We start from the raw sequence: 22,311 nt of genomic DNA, 5'->3' as shown, positions 1-22,311 counted from the left end.
TATTGAAACTGAACAGTATTTGTAAATTTGAAGATTTCCTGTTTTGAATGGCATGTTGCAAAATGTGTGAGGCTTACAGAGAAAGAAACCTGAGAATACTCTCTGTGGTCTGCACAAAATGTAAGACAAAGTGAGAGGCAGTCCACTGTCAGGCACTTGAGAAGTGTTATAATGGCTTGGTAATGCAAGCCTCAGAGTGCCTTAATACAGTTATAAAATGGATCTGCGTAGCTATAAAAAGAGTAAGTAAAAAGGATAAAACCTCCTTGAATAACTTCCAAGTCTGCATCACAATGGGCTTATGTCATATCCTATAATTATGAAGCCATAATCAAAGAATAATGATTCATCACTAGGCTATTAGAGTTCTTGAGTTCACATAGCAGTTGGCAAGAGAAAAAAGGATAAAGAAATTTAGGAACTGTCCCATAAGAAAAAACAAATATCACCCTTCTTATCTAATGTTTGAGATCATGGAGTGTGTAGTGCATGATACTTCAGAAGTCTCATATTACACATCTATACTTAGGGTTAAAAAATATATAATTCTAAGCAAGTTTATTCTGACTCAGGAAGTTTTATAGCTGAGTAAAACAGTAGTCATTCTCACTTTTCAAAATGAACAAAGCTTTCTTCAGCAAGTTTTTTTTTCCAGAAAACATTACATGTTTGAGAACAGTTGGGTAGTATTGTGTTGCATGAAAAATCGTGGTCTATTCTGTTCAGCTTTTACTGCAATATTGGTGTCCCATCCCTTAGTCTTCTCACCCCTCTTAGAATAAACACTGTGCCTAGAAAATCTCTCTGGTGGTTAACATATCTGTCAGGCCTTTCTCAAGGCTTCCTGAGGCTTATTTTTTCTCTTGAGGCAAGCTCTTCCAACTTATTTCCAAGGAATGAACATTTCCACTCTGCTCATGCAATCTCCTTGTTGTATTTGAGGCACTCAAGTGTTCCTGGCACTCCATTGTTCAAATCCTCTCATTGCCTGTTTAGTTTAATTGCAAGTAACTCCTGTAATGCATGGAATACAGTTTTCACTAGTTTCTAACTGAAACTGATACCAATGTCCTCTTTTCAAAGCAGAAAAATCATTGCAGTAATGGCTGTGGATAATTCGTACAAAAACAAGTGTTTGCTTTCCCAAGTCATATTTACTTTTGTATAGTAACATCATTGGGACATTAGGAAGAAGGTCTTTACTATGAAAATGGTGGAAGACTGAAACAGGTTGCCCACGGAGGTGGTGGAGGCCCTGGAGGTATTCCAGGTCAGGCTTGATGGGTCTTGAGCAACCTGATATAGTTGGGGATGTCTGTTTAATGCAGGGGAACTGGACTAGATCACCTCAATAGGTATAGTTAAACCAAGTGCTTTCCATGATTCTGTGATCATTGCTCTTCTTCACAAAATGATTTATTAGTTCTTTTTTTGCTTATAAACATCTGAGGGCTGGGTGTCAGGAGGGAGGGGACAGGTTCTTCTCACTTGCTCCCTGTGACAGCACAAGGAGCAATGGATGTAAGCTGCAGCACAGTGGGTTCCACCTCAACATGAGGGGGAACTTTACTCTAAGGGTCACAGACCACTGGAACAGGCTCCCAAGAGGGGTTGTGGAGTCTCCTTTTCTGGAAACTTTCAAGGCCTGTCTGGACGCATTCCTCTGTGACCTGAGCCATACTCTATGGTCCTGCTCTGGTAGGGGGGTTGGACTTGATGATCTCTTTGGTTCCCTTCCAACTCCTGACATCCTATGATCCTGTGATTCTGAGATGGCTTCTGCCATTAGGAGGAAGTCCTGAGCTAAAAGTCTTCTTTAAGGGATCTAGGTATCAGTCACTTATGGGAAAGTAGAAGGAAGAATTACTTCCTCTTTAATTAATGCTACTGATCCACGTGACTGGTTTCATGTCCCTCAGGCTGAGAATCCATTAACTATTACTTTAATGTTTCTAATGGTGCTATCCTTCTCAAAGAGGCTAATTAAAGCCTATAAAATTACTGGACACAATTCTTACATTTTTTCAGTTTCACAATTTGTTAACAAAAATGACAGCTGGCCACTGTGATTTTTATTTTCTCTCTGAGAGAAGCTATCAGTCCGGGAACCAAGCTGATGTCACTGTAAATATTTTAGGGTGGCTGGTCATGGAGTGTCTGGCATGTAGGAGTCCCTGTTGGTGGCTATGGTTCTTAAATGCTGTTGTTACACCGAGTCAAATAATGGTGGAAGCTGTAAGCAGAGGTAATGAATTTTAGTGAGAAAAGTAGGGATTCTATTTGTGTAGAGGGAAATTAATGTGATATAAGTGGACCTGAAATGAATGTAGAACTTAGACAAGCATCACATCCTTACCTGCTAACTAGTCCTGTTTGACTGCAGGCACTGGAAGGAAGCTGACATCTTGCAGCATCTTGGACTATGGCTCTACATGCCTCAGAAGGAAGATGTGAGAGGCAAAGTGCAAGAGACCAAAGTAAGTGATGTTGCTGTGGCAGTGCTGGAAGTATACAGTCATATAACCATCCACATATAAACAGATCTCAGGCATTTTTATAGTGGAATTTGTAAATAAAAGGAGTATTAGAATCTGCTTATTTATGCATCTGTCAGTGGACATAAGGAAACATGGTGCATGTATGTGACACATTGACCACTTCCAAAAATTTCCTGGTTGCCTTGAGAATGGGAATGCTACTACCTCAGTACTTCTAGTGCTAGTTGCAGCAATGTTTTCTAATAAATATGATGCTACTACCTCAGTACTTCTAGTGCTAATTGCAGCAATGTTTTCTAATAAATATGACAGACATAAGTGGAAGATGAAAGGAAAATACATTAAGAAATCAAGAGTTTACTGCAGGAGGTAGAATGAGTCAACCACATGGGATATTAAGGTCATTAAATTCTTGCCTGCATCTTAGTGAGTTGCTTGGAAGGTTAACAATGAAACGTGAAACTGTATGAAACTGCCTTGGCTTTATACCACATTACAACTCCAAAAATCACAGCATATTTCTCAAAACAAGCCACAAAAGGCCTGCAGGAGAGACATGTGGTGCCATGACTCCTTTTAGCCAGTGGAGACCACAGCTGTAGGTCCAACAATTCAATGCAAGTGTGGTTCTTGTTCCCAGAGGCTGGCTACCATACAGTTGCATTTGCAGAGTGTGAGCTGAGAGGCCCTGCTGATAGACCACAGTGATGTGTGCTCATATACAAAGAAGCCATGAAACAGGAGCCTGCAACTAGACAAAAATGCAGAGTAATGAAATACTTGCATAAGTTTCAATGTGAGGCAATATGACAACCTCAACAGTGTTTTTGTTCATCAGGTCCTACACTAGCATCTTCCAGTAACCTATCTGCTTGCTTCCAGTTTCCAGCACAGCTTTTTGGCAGCATGCTTCCCTTTTTCTCATGAAGAACATTTGGATTCCGCTGAGATCAAAAGACTCTACCTTTGATGGTATATGAAAATTAAAATAAAACTTTTCTCTTCCATGGTCAGAGCAATCCTTAAAAGTTTTCCTTTTCGTCTTCTTAGCATGTGTCCTTGAGACCCAAATATGTTGCCTTATTCAAAAGCCCATATTAGAAGGGAGCAAGTTCTGGAAAGATGCAAAATGCAAGGTTCATTTTTCACATGTTGTACACTTCCAACAAAAATATGTGCCTCTAGAACTGTTTCTTTAGATTGTTCTCAGAAGGAAATCAGACACTTGTTGGGAACGATTAATATCATCCTGAAATAGGCAATAGGAAATACATGAAGTGAATCATGGATTGAAAGTGTCACAGTATCACAGGATGCCAGAGGTTGGAAAGAACCTCAAGAGATCATCAGGTCCAACCCCCTGCCAGAAGAGTATGTGTTTCTCTTCAGTGGACTACAGAATGTTGTTTGCTCTGCAATCCAAGAGATGTTTGCAGATGAAACCTATCCGCTCTCACACTCTCACTTCTGTGTTAGAAGTGTAGAGAAACCTATCCTGTTGCCATACAAGCCGCCTTTGATTTGAGATAGTATATATATGACCTTGTGACTCTGTTCCTGTTCTGTGAAAACTTACTAATCTCTTACCCACACCAAATTTATTATGTTGGGCACAGAAGTGCACAAATTGTCCTTGTTGAAGGTGTACATAAACTAGGCTTTTGTTTTACTCAGGAAAGATTTACTAGCACATGTTGGCAGTAGCTTAAGAAATCTCTGCTGGCTCTTTACTTGTAAAACATAGACTTAAATAACCTCTTACTGTCTTCCTTGATTATCCAGCCTCTGAAGATAGATGGACATATCATAAGAGCCTTTAATTCTCCTGAACCAACTTTTCTCATTAGGAGTGGCAGTCCTTTGTACTGAGCTCCAGGCTATGTCAAGGGTCAGGCTTCAAACTCAACACCACAGCCTCGTTATGTGTCTGGCCCAGGCAAATGGGACGGGCACTCCCTTCCAAGCACATCCCAGAGAACAGCTTTAATCCTGGAGGGCTGATGTGTCTCTCCATTTTTTTGCTATTCTCCTGGGTAAAGAGTGCCCTAGAAACATGGGCATAGAAAGTGGGACACAGGTGAAACGTTCTCTTTCCAGACCTCCCACACTGCCTGTGTGGTGGTGGGTGGGTTGTGTGGTACCTTGCTCAGATGGTTCTGGAAACATCTACACCTAGGTGTGATATTTCTACCTAGATGTAATTTTTATATCTAGATGAGGCATTTTTAGCCAATTTATCTATGGCTAAAACCTATGGCCTTTAGCTATAAGATAGAATTCATCTTCCTTGGATGAGAATACTGTTTATTTTATATTTTACTGTATTGATATGTTTTTATCCTCTCTCATTGCCTCACTGTCAGTTCACAAAAGGAAAACTTCTAACATACTCATAGGAACACAGACAAACATATAAATATCTTAAAATAGTACTTTAATGGATAGACCACTTTCTGAACAGAAGCATCAGAGGTTTGAATTATCACTATCAACACTTAAAGTACCTTTTGCAGAACTTGAATGTACAAACATAGTCACAGCCTGAAGGTTGAAAACATTTAATTCCAACATCAAAGAAAGTCCCTCAAGACACCCTCTATTATTCCCTAGTTTGGAAAAGACAATTTAATACAGTTTTAAAATCTCCATCCTTTCTAAGTCTGTAATGTCTTTGATGTGACTTCATGAAGAGTTCGGAACCTAATTCCCAGTACTGGCTCAATGTTTCTTGTTCTCCTAAAAACCACATAAAAGGAATAAAAGTGCCTGCCAATACCACTCATTTCCTTCAACTCTTCATCAGCTAATGCTACCAAGAAGTAGCACTTCAGACACACACATAACTGTCATTAGAGCAGAAGCATTCTGCAATAGCTGCTGTTGAATACCTGACACGTGCTTACGTATAATGACTTTTCTTGTATGTATACATTTCTGTAACAGCTAATATAAAGAAGAAGAAAATAGATATCACAATCCCTGTTGGTAATCAGCTGATTAGAAATGTAAAAAATCCTTTCTTTACCAATTAATTTTGATGGTTGGTAAAGTTTTGGGTCAAATATACTGGGTTTTGGTGTTTCTTCAGCTGCAGAAGGATCGTATGACTCTCCCATTGTCCTTTGAATTCCTCCTTTTTCAGAGGAAAATTGTTCTTAAAACACAAAATTTTACAGAGTTTTGGCCTTTTTTCACATGCATAGATACGAAGAAGGCTTTGATACTTACAGACCAGAATGGCATCAGAAGTAGGAATCTGCCTAGTTACTTCCTTTACAAAGTGCAAGCCACTATGTTTACAAGTCATTTACTCATGATTTAAGAAATGAATTTGTAATGATAGAGGGAGAAAAATATTAGTTAATAATTATGGAAATAACAAACCTTTATTCAAATAAGTCCAGTCTTTCTGTTTCCTGGATGATAAACCTTAAGAAAGTACGATTTCATATGGTGTACTACCTTAGTCTGGAAACATGGGAACAAATTTTCCAACTAGACATGGAAAATTATTTGGCATTTCAGTGGGGCTACATTGTTCTGCTTACAGAACTTCTGCATCCTGAAAAGCACAGGCATTTTGATCATGATTCATTAGAGTGCATGCATATATTTTTACATGCAAATGTAGTAACACAGTACAGACAATGAAACCAATGGGAGATGAAATGCCAGTGAACGCTTCAGTAAATTGGACTGTTTGGACACTTGGTGAAAACTATATATAAGTTCTCATAACACTTAACGATGTGTTAGAATAATGTAACATCAGTTCTTTAGGGTGCTTTAGTGAAGCCTTTATATAGAATACAGAACCATAGAATCAACCAGGTTGGAAGAGACCTCCAAGATATCCAGTCCAACCTATCACCCAGCCCTATCCAATCAACTAGACCATGTCACCAAGTACCTCATCCAGCCTTCTATTGAATATCTCCAGGGTTGGTGACTCCACCACCTCCCTGGGCAGCCCATTCCAATGGGCAATCACCCTCTCTGTGAAGAACTTTCTCCTAATATCCAGCCTATACCTCCCCTGGCACAACTTGAGACTGTGGCCCCCTGTGCTGCTGGTTGTCTGTTATTGTATTTTAAAAATGCTTTCTTAAACATACCTTTTCAATTAAATGTTATTTATGTTATTGTTTAGATATATGATACTACTATGAATTATGCCAGTGCGATTACTTTTTTACTTGAGTCTTTGCCTAATGCTTGCATTTTAGTTCTATTTAATCCCTGTTGGTCTAAAGTCCTCATTGTTTATAATCCTTGATTCTATAAAAAGTCGTGCTTATCACAATTCCTAAAAAAAATTACCAGAAAAGAAATTTAAGTTCTTGTTACTGGTGTTAACATTGTTCAATCAGGATGACAAAAATAATGTTACAGGTAGCTAAATGTGTCACCTTCAGGAAATTCTTTCTATAATACAAGTATGGAAGTGAGATATAATTATTTGCAAATATGCATCAGAAAAATCCACATAACTAAGTTAGTTCACTGGCAATCAGAAGAAGTATTCTAAGCTAAGCAGTCTCAAGAGCTTTGGTATTCCTACAACAAATGCAGAAACAGGAAATTAAGGGGGTGGTTATATAAATGAGTGTAATACTCTGGGCAGAATGAATTTCACATGATTAGGCCAAACATTATACAAGTAGAACTACTGACTTCATAAATGACATACAGACGTAATTAGGATTTCCCAACCCTTGTTTATTAAACTGTCCCCAGCTAGAGCTCTGTAAATCAAAACCCCAAGTGGTAAGATGCAGTTTGGTAATTTGTATATGCAGTTTATACACATGTTAGAAAAAAGCTGTTTAAATTTAGATTTAAAAAATTATTTTTATAAGATTGTAGAGGAATGAAAAAGTTTTAAAAACCCCAATATGTTGTGATTTTATACATGTATACTTGTGTCACCTATTTACATGTTTTAGTTTAGTTTTATAAATATATTTCCACCATGCTAAAAGTATTATACACAAAAAAAGAAGAATAGTACCTGAAGCAAATTATAATTAAGCACAGTACTGTCATGACTAGAATATTTACTTTTTTTCAGGTATTTTTCTTTTAATTACAGGATTTTTTTTGGAAAACTCTGAAACTCTACTTAGGTACTCCATCCACAAAGGGATTGCCCACATCTGGGAACTCCATAGAAAATGCCTATAAATAAATATATATTTAAATATGAATGTATCTGTCTCTAAAGAAATTTATATTTAAATGTGTATTCAGATTTTCAGTCAGAATCCCTGACTTGGGAACAAAAAGTACTAAGTGCTTATTAGTTCAAACACAAGGATTCAATAAAAAAGTGGAGTTGGCCAGTGGGCGGCAGTTCCAGTACATAACAAAACGTTGAAGTTTCAAAATTTGTTTTTATTCTGAACTGGGATGAAAAAAGAAACCATGCAAACATTTTGGAAAGGAATTCTGTCAAAACACCCCTTTTGAAATTAAAAAGGTCTGTTTTCTTAATTTCTTTTTCTTTTTCAATGGGAATGAGTCCTGGCTGCTGTTGAAAACTGTAGTGACCTACTGACACCTCTGTAAAATTTACATTTTGCTTTGGCAAAGCATTATAATTCAATAAAAGTAAAATAAAAGGTATACATCATCAAGTTTCTAAGTGACTTTTAAGACAAAGTAACCATCAAAATCTCAGTGATTATTCTTATTCAAGGATATGCCTACTTAGATGAATAACAATGGTTCAGACTATAGATTCTAAAGTAGAGGAGCCAAAGAGAGCAGGTTAATATCTAAGGACCACCTCTTCCAAGCTCAAGATAGATACATCCTCATGATCAAGAAGTCAAGCAAAAAAGGCAGAGGACCTGCATGTATGACCAAGGAGCTACTGGAAAAACTGAAATGGAATAAGGAAGTTCACAGTACATAGAAAAAGGGACTGGCCTCTTGGGAGGAATTTAAGAATATTGTCAGAGTATGTAAGGATTCAGTAAGGAAAGCTGAGGCCTTTTTGGAATCAAATCTGAAAAGAGATGTTAAAGACAACAAGTAAGGCTTCTTCAAGTACATCAGTAGGAAAAGGAGCACTAGGCAAAAGGTAGGCTTGCTGCTGAATGAGGTGAGTGTCCTAGTGACAGAGGACACAGAGAAGGCAGAGTTACTTGAACGCCTTCCTTGCTTCAGTCTTGACTGCTAAGATACTGGAGGTAAGAGAGAAGGTCTGGAGGAAGGGGGATTCTGCCTTTGTTGAGGAAGACTGTGTTAGAGATCATCTAGACAAGCTGGACACCCACAAACCTGTGGGCCTTGATGAGAGGCACCCATAAAGACTGAAGGAGCTGGCTGATGTTATTGCTAAGCTACTCTCCCTTACATTTGACAGGACATAGAGAAAAGGAGAGGTGTCTGAGGACTGGAGGAAAGCTGATGTCACTCCACTTCAAAAAGGGCAAGAAAGGAGACCCAGAAAACTACTGGCCAATCAGCTTCATATCCATCTCTGTAAAGGTGATGGAGCAGATCATTTTGGAGGTTATCTTGCATGTAGAGGAAAAGAAGATTGCCAGGAGCAGTCATCATGGATTCATGAAGGGCAAATCATACTTGACCAATCTGATGATCTTCAATGATAGTGCAATCAGTTGGGTAGATGAGGAAAGGCCAGTGGATATTGTCTGCCTCGACTTTGGCAAGGCTTTTGACAGTGTCTCCCATAACACCCTCATAAGATAAGCTCAGAAAGTGTGAGTTAGATGAGTGGATGGGGAGGTGGATTGAAAACTGGTTGTATGATAGAGCTCAGAGGATTGTGATCAATGGTGCAGGGCCTAATTGAAGGACTGAGGCAAGTGGTATTTGTCAGGTGTCAGTACAGGGTCCAGTCTTGTTCAATTTTATCAGTGACCTGGAAGAAGGAGTGAGGTGTAGTGTCGGGAAGTGTGATGAGGATACAAAACTGGGAGTAGCGTCTGACACACCAGAAGGCTGTGCTGTCATCCACTGAGACCTGGAGACTCTGGACCGTTGGGCAGAGGGGGACATAATGTAGCTCAACAAGGACAAGCATAGGGTTTAGTGACTGGGGGAGAATAACTGCATGCAATAGTACAGGTTAGGGGTTGACCTGCTGGAAAGCACCTGGGAAAGAACAGCTCCATGTATCAGTATGGATTGGGAACTGACCAGCTCTGGGGAAAAGGACCTGGGAGTCCTGGTGGATGGAAGGTTGACCATGAGCCAGCAATGTGCTCTTGTGGCCAAGAAGGCCAATGGCATTCTGGGTATACTAGAAGGTATGTGGTCAGCAAGTCCAGAGAGGTTCTCCTCCCCCTCTACTCTGCCCTGGTGAGGCCACATCTCAAATATTGTTTTCAGTTCTCGGCTCATCAGTTCAAAAAGGACAGGAAACTGCTTGAAAGAGTCCAGCACAGAGCCACAAAACTGATTAAGAGAGTGGAACATCTTCCTTACAAGGAGAGACTTAGGGAGCTGGAGCTGTTTAGCTTGGAGAAAAGGAGACTAAGGGTGACCTCATTAATGCTTAGAAATATGTAAAGGGTGAGTGCCAAGAGGATGGAGTCAGGCTCTTCTCGGTTATGCCCAAAGACAGGACAAGGGGCAGTGGGTGGAAGTTGAGCCATAGGAAGTTCCATGGGAACATAAAGAAAAATTATTTCACTGTGAGGATGATGGAACACAGGCTGTCCAGGGGGCATGTGGAGTCTCCTCTGGAGATATTCAAGACCTGCCTGGCTGTGTTCCTGTGTGATCTGCTCTAGTTGATCCTGCTCTGGCAGGGCAGTTGGAATAGATGATCTTTCGAGGTCTTTCCAGCCATTAATGTTCTGTGATTCTGTGATCTCTGCAATCTCTGCAGAGAAGGACCTGGGACTGGTGGACAACAGGTTGACCATGACCCAGCAATGTGGTCTTGTGGTCAAGAAGGCCAATGGCATCCTAGGATGCATTAAGAAAAGTGTGACAAGCAGTTTGAGGCAGGTTCTCCTCCTCCTCTCCTCTTCACTGATGAGGCCACATCTGGAGTATTGTGTCCGGTTCCAGGCTCCCCAGTTCAAGAGGGACAGGGAACTACTGGAGAGAATCCAATGGAGGGCTACAAAGATAATTAGGGCACTGGAGCATCTCTCTTATGAGGGGAGGCTGAGAGACCTGGGCCTCTTTAGCCTGAAGAATGGAAGACTGAGTGGGCAGGGTGAGTATGAACAGAGTGAGGCCAGGATCTTTTCAGAGGTATGTAGTGGTAGGACAAAGGACAATGGGCAGAAATTAGAAATCAAGAAGTTCCACCTAAAGATGAGGAGAAACTTCTTTACTTTGAATGTGATGGAGAACTGGAACAGGCTGCTCAGAGACATTGTGGAGTCTCTTTGTCAACTTTTGAAACCTGTCCAGACACATTCCTGTACAATCTGATCCAGCTGAACCTGCTTTATCTGTGGACTAGATGATCCTCAGAGGTCACTTACAACCCCCATGATTCCATGATTCTGTGATTTTTTTAATAAAATGGCAATTGTTAAATGTTATAATATCTTGTGTTAAGGCTTTAGATTAGAGATTTAAACATTAAAAACTTAAAATTCTTTTCTACTTTAAAGTGGAAAAATTTGACACGAGTAGAACATTCAATTTTCATTCGATTATTTGCCCAAAATATCATAGAATCATAGAACAGTTTTAGTTGTAAAAAAACTTTAAGATCATTGACTCCAATGATTATCCAACTCTACCAAGTCTGCTGCTAAATTATGTCCCTTAACACCATGTCTATGCATCTTTTAAACACCTCCAGGAACAGTGATTCAACTGTGTCCCTGTGGAGCCTATTACAGTGGTTCATAATCCTTTCAGGGAAGAGGTTTATTTTAATGTCCAATTTAAACCTCCCCTGGTGCATCTTGAGGCCTTTTCTTCTCATCCTATCACTTGTTATTAGAGAGAAGAAACCAAGCTCCACCTTGCTACAACCTGCTTTCACTTGAAAGAACAAGTAGAGAACAAGAAGGTCTCCCCTAAGACTTCTTTTTCTCCAGACTGAAAAATACCAATTCCCTCCAGTGCTCCTCAGAAGACTTGTTCTCCAGATACTTCACCAGCTTTTTTTTTTACCTTCTCTTGGTACCATTTCAGCACCTCAATGTCTTTCTTGTAATGAGTGCCTCAACAGTTTTATCATCAACTTTTCTCACATAAGGATGATACTGCTCAAATATAATGACAGAGAAGCTTGTTTCATGAATGCTTTGTGGTGTCAACTTTACTCAGGAAGCATATATAATTTTTCATATTTCTGACAAATTTTAAGTGCCAACCTGAAGAGCACGGTGTCTGCATGTGTAGATTCAGCTATAAGAGCTGAGCCATGGTCTGTAGCAGCCCTTGATGGTGGCAGAGTACTCTGGTGGTTGCTGTTTGAAGTGTTACCATGTAAACAGGAGGTCCGTAGCACTGTATCAAGTCTCCATCTGAACATTGAATGTTGAAGATGTTGCTGTCCTCTTGGTACACCTTGGTAACTGATGCGTGGGGGAGATCTCTCTCCACAAGGGATCCAAGAAAATATGGAGACTCCTTCCTAACTTGGGAGTCTAAGTTAGGTTCCTAAACCTGATCAGTGAGATTATCTCCCTCTGTGACTCTTAAGATTTAGGAAAAAAAACAACAAACCAACAAAACCTCAAAACCCATAACAAAACAAAGTCAACAAGGCTGTATAGTTCCTTTGCTGTATAGTTCCTTTGCTGAATCTTTGCAGTTGTTGTTGCCTTCTGACTAAAACATAAGATAGACAAGTAAGCCATAAAATCACTATTTCATGCTCTTCGCTGGTGGACATAACCTTTATTTTCAGATCAGGGGCACAAGACATCAATATTCAATTTGCACAGAGATCTGAGTAATTTTTCTTCATGTCTCTGTGTGTACCTGCTACAAAATGCTTTGAAAGTTCAAGGCTTCTTTCCACCTCAGAAATGTCTTCCTAGACTTTCTGATCAGAGGTGGGTTTATGTGCTCCAGTATAAGCATTAACAGCTTCTTAATCATTTTTTTTTAAAATGAATCCTCTCCACTGAGGTTGATGGTGTTCGCATCTTATATATAAATCATAGTCTTTCTTTGAATCTCATTTTTCTTTTGACCTCTCTCACTACATAAAAGGAAGAGACAGGAAGAGGAATACAAGTTTCAGTGAGATCATAACTGCAGATACAGCATCAGCAGCAGCTCTACAGAGCATTTTACAAGAACTTAAGAATTATTTCTTTTTCATCCTTCAGTTCAGAGACCCTAAGGCAATCAAACTTCAGCTGTTCTTTCTAACCACTTGTTCTTGTGGGCTACTTCAAGCATTAATTAATTTCCTTTTGAAATTTGTAGCTTTCTTTGTATGCATTTATGTAATTAGCAGTAATGATTATATTTCACATTTTTAAACAAATAATACTTTGAAATGAACCTTTATCACGTACCAGACATTTTAATGCATTTAGTGCATTTTCAGTCCTTCCCAGGCTTAGCCTGATAATGGGGAGTGTATCGTGGGTTCTTAGCATTTCTCTTTCAACATGTATGTTGTAGGTGGTGTGTTTGTATAAACCACAATGAAGTATTTGATTTTGTCCATCCTACAAATAGAATAGGAAGATGTAATTTCAGTCTGTGTAGAGCCACAATCCATTGTGAGATAACTCATACAAGGCAAAGAAATAAATTTGGGTGGTAACTGCCCAGTTTGTTTAGATTTGAGAGAAAGTTTGGAGTTGTTGTTGTATGAGCTACAGATCACTTTTTTTTTTTAAAAGGAAAATTACTGAGCAACACAACATGATGGATTCTTATCTGATTAAGTTATGTTTGTGGAAAGATGCTGGTGCCTTGTGGAGGTTGGGCCATAGGGAATTCCATTACTAGTCTGGATTTAAACTAATTCCTTTATATCACTGTGATGTCCAACACCAGTTATTTTTAACATGGCTGACATTGCTACCAGTGTTGTATGTCATTTTACTGCATCCTTGAGTATATAAAAATATCATAAGATAATTCTCACCTGTGTTCTATAATGCAGTTAAAAAAAACCCACCAACAACATAGACGCCGTGCTCAGAGATAAAGCATTACTAATAGCCAACTCCTGTATAACAAAAATTCTCAGGCCTAAAAAATATGTTTAAGGCACTGACAGAGTCTAAATGGCAATACCCACAACCACTGAACTGAGGAAATTATTGAAATGTTTACATCTGTTGTGTCAGCTTTGTCATAAACTCAAATAGATTAGGAGTGTAATATCTGTACTGATCCACGCCAGGCTTGAAAATATGGTAGTGCCAGTGCAGAGGAAAGAAGACTGCCAGGTATTGAAGGAGGCCTAGGGGAGGACCATAGGGTCCATAGCCACACTTTTCTATCTTCTTCATGCTAGAGGAATACATAGAATATCACATTTTGGCATGTGGAAACCTTGGATTGGAATTATTCCTTCTGAATTTAGATATGCTATTTCAATTTCCACTTTCAGGCATTTAAGACATTGTCTTCCAAACATCATGTGATTAAGTCCTTGTTAATATGCTCAGCATTTTCAATCTGTTTAAAAAAAACCCCATGCAGCAGTATCAGCTCAATAAGAATTCAGATGATTATTCCTATTCAGGTGATCTGTTTAACTTCATTTCTGTTGGCACTAAATCAGGGCGAGAAAGGGAAATTTTCAGATCAGAGGTCTTAGTGTGTAATTGAAATCATTCCCTCATATCTTTGTCGTGTGACTATTTAGTAGGTTTGGAGAATGGGGATTGTGCTCAAGGATTAGTAGTGGCTGAAGATTGGAGGCAGCTGGTAGCACAGATCAGCAGCTCCCTGGGTGGTGGCTGTCCAGCTATGCCAGTTGTTAATCCTGTCTCAGAGTGGTTATGGGTGCTAAGTCACAAGGGACCAGTGAACACTTTGACTGTGGTGTTCAGGACAGGATTACACCGTAAGACAAAGAGCAGATCTGGCACACATGCTGCTGAGGAATTAAAACACTTGGCAGTGGCAGAGGATGACACCAGATCCCTGATCTTTACCCAGGATATGAGCTGTCCTATAGTTGTCACAGCATCCCCTGGCAGAGTGCAGGGTTTACTGGTATGTGCTGTCAGTAACACCAACAGCGCATCTTCTCCTGCATAATAGAATAAAATTTGCCTTGGGTTTGTAGCCATTAAGACTTGGCTTCTTTTTGAGTATATGGGACTCTCAAGCAGTAATGCCAGAACAAGGGAGTAAGTTTTCTTCAAGACTTTCCCAAATTATATGCAGACTTTAAGAAACAATAATAACCATCCAAAATTTTTGATGAAGTCCTGCTTACTGCAGTATGTGGCTAAATAACATGATAGATTATAATTTACATAAACTGTACAAGATCTACCACATTATCAAAGTTACACATATATACATATATTAATATAAACCATATGGGAAAAGTGTATACATGGAAAAGGAAAAAAAAAGAGAGAGAAAAAAGAAATTATTTAAAGTCTTTGTTACATCCACTTGACATTCAGGAATGTCACAGAGTGCTAGGTGTGGAGAAGATAGTAACTATATAAATTACTTTCATAGCTTATTTTGAATGATTTTGTAATCAGTAAGCAAAGATAATTATGATGATGTTAATGTCTGTTTGAGCTGGTAGTTAAAATCTTGTAGGTAATAAACTTAATCCATGACCACTGTGCATGGAACATGAAGTATGGTTAGATCCTAATATGGTTATGGATTCAGCTTCCCATCTGGAAGTGAAACCAGCATGTTCCTATTTCAAAGGCATTTGATTTAGCAAGGTTTCTGGTTTTCTGCCTATGCATACAGTTAAACTTGTCCCCAACTCCCTTGATATGTATATTCCTCTTTATATCCCAAAAGAAATTAAAGTATGGCCTATGTGAATGTTAAATCTTTTGCCAAGAAATTTAAATAGCACTTCTAAAGCACATTTCCCATTCGGTTTCCATGACCATTCACTTGGACATTATAATAAGTGGTGCCAAAGACAACACAGATTCCCAGAGCAGGAGTAAAGTAGTATTAGATGCCTACATGTGGCATCATGGTCTGGAAAGTCCTCATTTGATTGCCATCTAAAGTAAAGTGTTTTTAACTGTGTAGTTACCTTAATTTTGAACACAGTGTTCTCCAGATGCCTAGAATCACAACTCTTTTCATTCCTAACACTGAAGTTGTGCACACAGCACTAAGTAATTGAAACTTAATTAAGAACCAAGTTAATGGGTAGCCTAAAGCAAGACTTTTCTCTTCTTTGAAACTGTGAATGGATTTATCTAGGAGGCATTTGGACACCAAGAAAATTGGGCACCTCACAAAGTGTCCTTTACTCTTTCTCCAGAAGAAACAGAAAATCTTTGATTAGGACTCATTCCTGGACAGCTGAATATGTAGACCTGAAGAGCCCCAGACAATCTCTAAGCATTTCAAGGCCATGCTTTATATATTACTAAGACAATCTGTAAACATGACAAGGTAGAAGAAATTCTGAACAAACTTTCTTGTGGCAGTAGCAATGCTCTTATACTGGTCAGTAATATACAACGTTTTCAGTTCCACTGATGGCTCACATTTGAGTTTTTTACCTCTTATGTAGTCCAAGTGGCAATCCTAGCAAAATATGGGCAGTTTTTTGCATTGTGACCAAATGTGTATAAGAATTTTTCTGAATGTTGCACTGGAAAGCAGCAGAATATGGTAAATGCTAACTGACCTCTGGGAAAAAAGACTAGTGGTGCCTAAACTGGGAGGTCATCTGTTCTGTGACTGTGCAGGCATTGGGTCACTTGCTAAAAAAATCTTTGAGAAGCACCTTCACCTCAATAGTTTTCACCAAATGCTCATCCAGGGTGACTGCTCCTTGAGAATAAAATGCAGTACATTGTTCTGAGTTTTAGGTAATGATTTTTCTTAGATGTCATGCAAGAAAGCAAATGGATTTGGATTAAACTAAGACCTTCTCTTTTGAAAACCCATTTTATCAAGAATCACTTGTCCTTCCAAGTGAATCAAAACCCCTGAGCTTCTTTCGATTTTCAATCACAGTCAAAATAATTTAGGTTGGAAAGAATCTTTTGGAGGTTGTGTGGTGTAATACACTCCTCAAAGCAATCTTCAAATTCAGATTATGCTACCCAGGGCCATCTCCAGTGAAATTCTGAATATTACCAAGGCATAAAAGGCCACATCATCTCTGGGAAAGCTGTCATCTACCTGATTAGCCACCCTCATTATGGTCTTTTTAAAAATCGTATTTATCTGACATTTTCCTTGATACAGCTTCTGATGAAATGTACAGCTCCAGCCCTATTGCTAGGCAGTTTTGAGATATGTCTGACTCCTCCTTTTTTATAGCTTGCCTTTTTCCTTTGCAAAGTTGAAAAAACAATTAGATCCTTCCTTAGTCTTCCCTTCTCCAAAGAGATAAACTCAGCAAATCTACCCTCCTCAGACTCTCCTTAAAAGAATTCTAGCCCCTAATCATTTTAATAGCCTTTTGCTGGACTTTCAGTGCTTTGTTCTTATCTGTCAGTATCTACTGGGAAAACTGAAAGGTATGCCAGGTGTGGACTAAAGAATGTTACTCGAGGGGAAATAATCACTTCCCTTGATCTGCTGGCTGGATCCTTGTTAATACCATCCAGTATGCATCTGGCCTTCAATTCTCCAGTGTCATAGTTTTATTCTCAACTTATTGCCCATGGAATGCCCTTAGATTCTTTTTGGCAAGCTGCTTTCCAGCCGAAGAGCCCCCAGAATGCACTACTGCCTGGGGTGGTTCTTGCTAAGTATAGGACTTGGCATTTGTTCTTGATGAACATCCTGAGATTGTGGTCTGTCCATTTCTGCAGCATATCAAGATCCCTCTGAAAGGTGGCCTTGCCTTCCTCTGTGTCAACCATGTCAAGCAGTTTGGTGTCCTTTGCATACTTGCTTAGGGTGCATTCTGTCCCTAGGTTCAAAATGTTTATAAAGGTCTTACAATTTGCACACCTATCAGTCTCCAAACAAGACCAGTCACAAGTGGTGGACTGGACTTCAAACCACACTGGTGGTTCAGACAGTTTTCTACCCACCTGATAATCAACCCATCTACTCTGTACCTACTCGGTTTGACTGTAAGGATACTACTGAAAAACATGTTAAAACCTTGCTAAATGCCAGTTAACTGACATCCATGGCCCCACCTCCATGCCTACGTAATCTTCTGGCTGAAGGCTGTCAGGTTAATCAGGAATTATTTGTTCTTGGGAATTCCATGCTGGCTGTTCCTACTTAATGCCTTCTTCCACTTGCTTTCACTGGCTTTGAATTAATTCCATTAATGCCTAAAATTTGGACTTTTTCCTGAAGGCTAAAGTTGAAGATTCCCCTGTGAGTCATTTATTTTTCTGTCTCAGGCTCCTGCAAGTAGAAATCAGGCCTTCTGTGTGAGAAAACTCCACGACATCATTACATAGGCTGATATACCAAAGGGACATATGAGTTTCATGAGGCTGTTTGATATTTTCTGACCAAAAATAGGTTATTTCACTATGATGTAACTAATATGTAAGGTGGAGGCATTTGAAAATCTGACTTAGAAAGCCATTTACTTTATAAGCAAATACTGATGTAATGCTGAAAAAGCAAAAAGAGAGGAAGAAGCCCCATCAGGACCAGTAGAATTAACTATTCAGATTCACATAGATGCAAATTTGCAAGCTGCAAAGCAAAGCTTGAAAACCTTGCTGAGGGAAATTCATATAAACAACAGGACTTGGGCAGACTGAGGAAACTCAGCTTTTGTTCTGCTAACTGCTGTACAAAGTGCTCTCCCAAGAGCAGCCAGGCTGTGAACACATTAAAGATATCAGTAATGTAGATTGGCTGCAGATCAAAACATTTCATCGCTCATTACCTTTAGTAAATCACCGAGATACATGCTAAGGAAATCTGTTGTTAGTATTAAAAGATTTATGTGGCAGAAGGAAGAAGGCTAAGAGGACTAAATCCCCCCTAGTACAACTACCCAGTATAATCTGTCATTGCAGAGTGGAGGAGAAGCTCTGCAACTTTTTCCCTAATCAGCACTGACATCATGTCCAGACTTGTCTGGAACATATCTTTAGGCATCCCTCTTGTCTTTTGTCATGAAGAAAACAGATTACTTTTATTTCTCCATGTAAGTAAGTGGCAGCCATTGATCATTTTGCTCTCTCCCTTACCAATTAAGCCCCACATTAAGAGCAATACACCCTATATTTTGGGTATTTGAATATGAAGCTCTCACCTGCAATACGTTATACTCTACAATGTAATTCATGACAAAATTGAAATGGTTTACAAGTGTAGAAATTTACAGGATTTGCTGAGGTTCACAGCTGAATGAAATAACAAAGATGTAACTGTTGACCTCCCACAGCTTCGCATCTTTTCATCCTTCCTCTAATTTGTTGCTCTAAAATTTTGAAAGTGAGATGACTAATCTGTTTTGACAGTTTGCTATGTGATTGTATCTTGCTGCTTGGCAGGTAGAAGACAGACAACTAGTCTTTCTGGAAAATAAAAAGCTGCAGTCTGACACAAGTTGCATACAAAGAGCTGTGAAATATTGTTACTTTACTGCTAAGGAACACAAGAATAGATTTATCTTTATTGTTTTTTATTATTAGGGAAGAATTCATATGACAGGACACACGAAACTGCAGTATTTTATCTGAATGGGATGCTTAATCTCAGTATATTTGCCATCACATATAACTCTAAAACTCCATTTGATGGCCTAACAAGGTCAGTTTAGAAGGGCCTGGATTTATTACAATGATTTATATTGTCAGATATTTTGGGTATATTTATCATCCTTTGATAGCTTCAAGACATAGTTTATAAACATCTTGTATTGCTAGAAGGTATGTGAATTCAGCACGGCATCCAATTAAGGATTTAAAAGTATGAGATTGGAATTTGGTGGACCTGAAGAGATGGGGGCTGCTTTGCTAATCAGCTGTAATTGAGATGGATGGGCTTAAATGTCCCCAAGCTAAGAAGGCAATCACTTTAGGCTTCCCAGGTCCCCAGATGCTGTGAGAACTTGGCTACCATCCAGAACAGATCCTATTTTTAACTGTCTGCAAACAAAATATCACATTCTATTTGGTCTTTTGAATGAAAAACACCAGCATCAGCTTTCACTGATAAGGCAGTGAGGTGGATTGTGAATCGCTTGAAGGAAAGAAATCAGAAAGTTGTGGTCAATTGGACAGAGTCTAGTTGGAGGCCTGTGTCTAGTAGAGTCCCTCAGGGGTCAGTACTGTTCAATATATTCATCAACAACCTGGATGAGGGAACAGAGTGCATGGTCAGCAAGTTTGCTGACAACATAAACTAGGAGGAGTGGCTGAGACACTTGAAGCCTGTGCTGCCATTCAGCAAGACCTGGACAGGCTGGAGAGCTGGGCAGGAAGAAATGTAATTAAATATAACAAGGGCATGTGTAGAGTCTTGCATTTGGGAAAGAACAGCACCATGTACCAGTATAGGTTGAGGGATGTTCTGCTGGAGAGCAGATCTGGGGAAAAGTACCTTGGAGCCCTGGTGGACAGTGGGATGGCTGTGAGCCAGCAATGTGCCCTTATGGACAAGAAGGCCAATGGCATTCTGGGGAGTATTAGAAGAGGTGTGGCTAGCAGGTAGAGAGAGGTTCTCCTACTCATCTGCTCTGCCCTGGTGAGGCTGCACTTGGATTATTGTGTCCAGTTGCGGGCCCCTAAATTCAAGAAACACAGGGAGCTGCTTTAAAGAGTCCAGTGCAGAGCCACAAAAATGAGGGAGTTGTACATTTCCCTTATGAGGAAAGGCTGAGGGAGCTGGGGCTCGTTAGTTTGGCAGAGATGGAGGGGTGACCTCATTAATGTTTATAAATATGTAAAGGGCAAGTGTCAGGATGACAGAGCCAGGCTCTTCTCAGTGATGTCCAATTATAGGACAAGGGGCAACAAGTGGAAGCTGAATCATAGGAGCTTCCACATAAACATAAGGGAAAAAAAATTCACTGTGAGGGTGACAGAACAATGAAACAGGCTGCCCAAAGAGGTTGTGGAGTCTCCTTCTCTGAAGAGATTAAAAAACCTGCCTGGATGTGTTCCTGTGTGACCTGCTTTAGGTGGCCCTGCCCTGGCACAGGGGTTGGACAAGATGCTCTTTTGAGGTCCCTTCTAACCCGCAACATTCTGTGTGATTCTGGGATTCTGTGATTCACATGAAAGAGCTAGGATAGTAGTCTATGTGCAAAGTGTCTGAGGCTGCTGAGGGCAGGATGCAGCACTGGACATAGCCCTGTGCTCAGCAGTTTCTACTGCCAGCACTGGCAGAGCCCAGTTTGGCATGCACAGTTTTGCATCCTGCCTCTCACTGCTGCTGGTCAACATACTTAAAAGCTATCCCATTTGTATTTTTTTTTATTTCTGCTTAACCAGACAGGCCTTTATGACTACTGAGAATCTGAGTTGCTCCATCCAGTAAATTGTTGGGTTTGTGAGAATGTTAAGGACTTTTAATTATAAATCAAAATTACCACAGTTTAGGAGAGAGGGATGAGGAGGCTTTTTCTTGTGCCTACTTCATGCATAGGGATAATCCTGATTCAGCAGCTGGTGGTGTTGAAAACTCATTAAATATCCATTCTTGTAATTTTTTCCAAAGATTATCTGCCCAACTCAAGAGGTTTTGCTGGCGGTTTTGCTTTTTACAAAGCTGTTTGCTCTTTACCCATTAAGAGACATGTCCATTTGTTTTGGGCATGTCCACACAGAGATACCAGCAGCCTTTATTTAAATGCTAGTCAGTCAAAACCAACGAAAAACATAATAATTCCCTCACAGTGGACCAGATGTTGTAGTTATGTTATATTATTACCCAATGTGATGACAGTGTTTATAATATTGTTACTGTGGATATAAAGTGATGAGTAACAATTACTGCAGCAGGTTGACACTCCTTGTAGCATGAATATTAAATCTGAGAATATTAAATACTTGATCCTTCTGTTAAATTTTCTCTTGTAGTTGTCTGGATCACACAAAGCCACAGACTACGGTCTTATAATAATTTTCCCAAACAAGCAGTGTTGTTTTGTTATTTAAAAAAATATATTAGGCAATATTACCCTATTACCCAATAACCAATGTTACCCTGATACAGAACCAAGGCACTCAAAAAACTTTGAAGAATACGAAAGAGAAAGAACATTTTCAGGTATCAAGGAACAGCCTGATATCACTGCTACAGTGTATTTGGTTACGTATGGACTGTCGAATATGGTCCCATTCCTAACTATCGCAGCTTCACCTGGTATTGCTGTTCTGTCAGCAATAGCACAGCAATGCTAACACCTCTCCCAAGTTATGAGATGACTTGCATATCATGGGATTACTTTCAAAAGATACAATTTTGCTCCTCTTATTCTTTTGTTTCGGATCAATGACATCATGAGATTGGCTCCAGTTGCAGGCAAAAAATGGTGCTGTCTACAGGTAAGACATGCAAGTTGACAGCTGCAGAGTTTTGTGAGGAGACAGGGGCTAGGTTGATTGAGCTACTTGCACTTCATGCCAATTAACTAATGAAGACAACCACAGGCTGTAAACAATGCAGAAAATAATATCAAGACTACAATCTGGGAAAGATTTTATTTGGTTCGATGAGTGAAAACACGGTAGACAAATCCTGGATGAGACAGAATGATGAGAAAGGGGAATAAGGAGGGAGA

The sequence above is a fragment of the Indicator indicator genome, chromosome Z (assembly GCF_027791375.1).
Source record: "Indicator indicator isolate 239-I01 chromosome Z, UM_Iind_1.1, whole genome shotgun sequence".
Lineage (NCBI taxonomy): Eukaryota > Metazoa > Chordata > Aves > Piciformes > Indicatoridae > Indicator > Indicator indicator.
Note: the sequence above shows the minus strand (reverse complement) of the source record.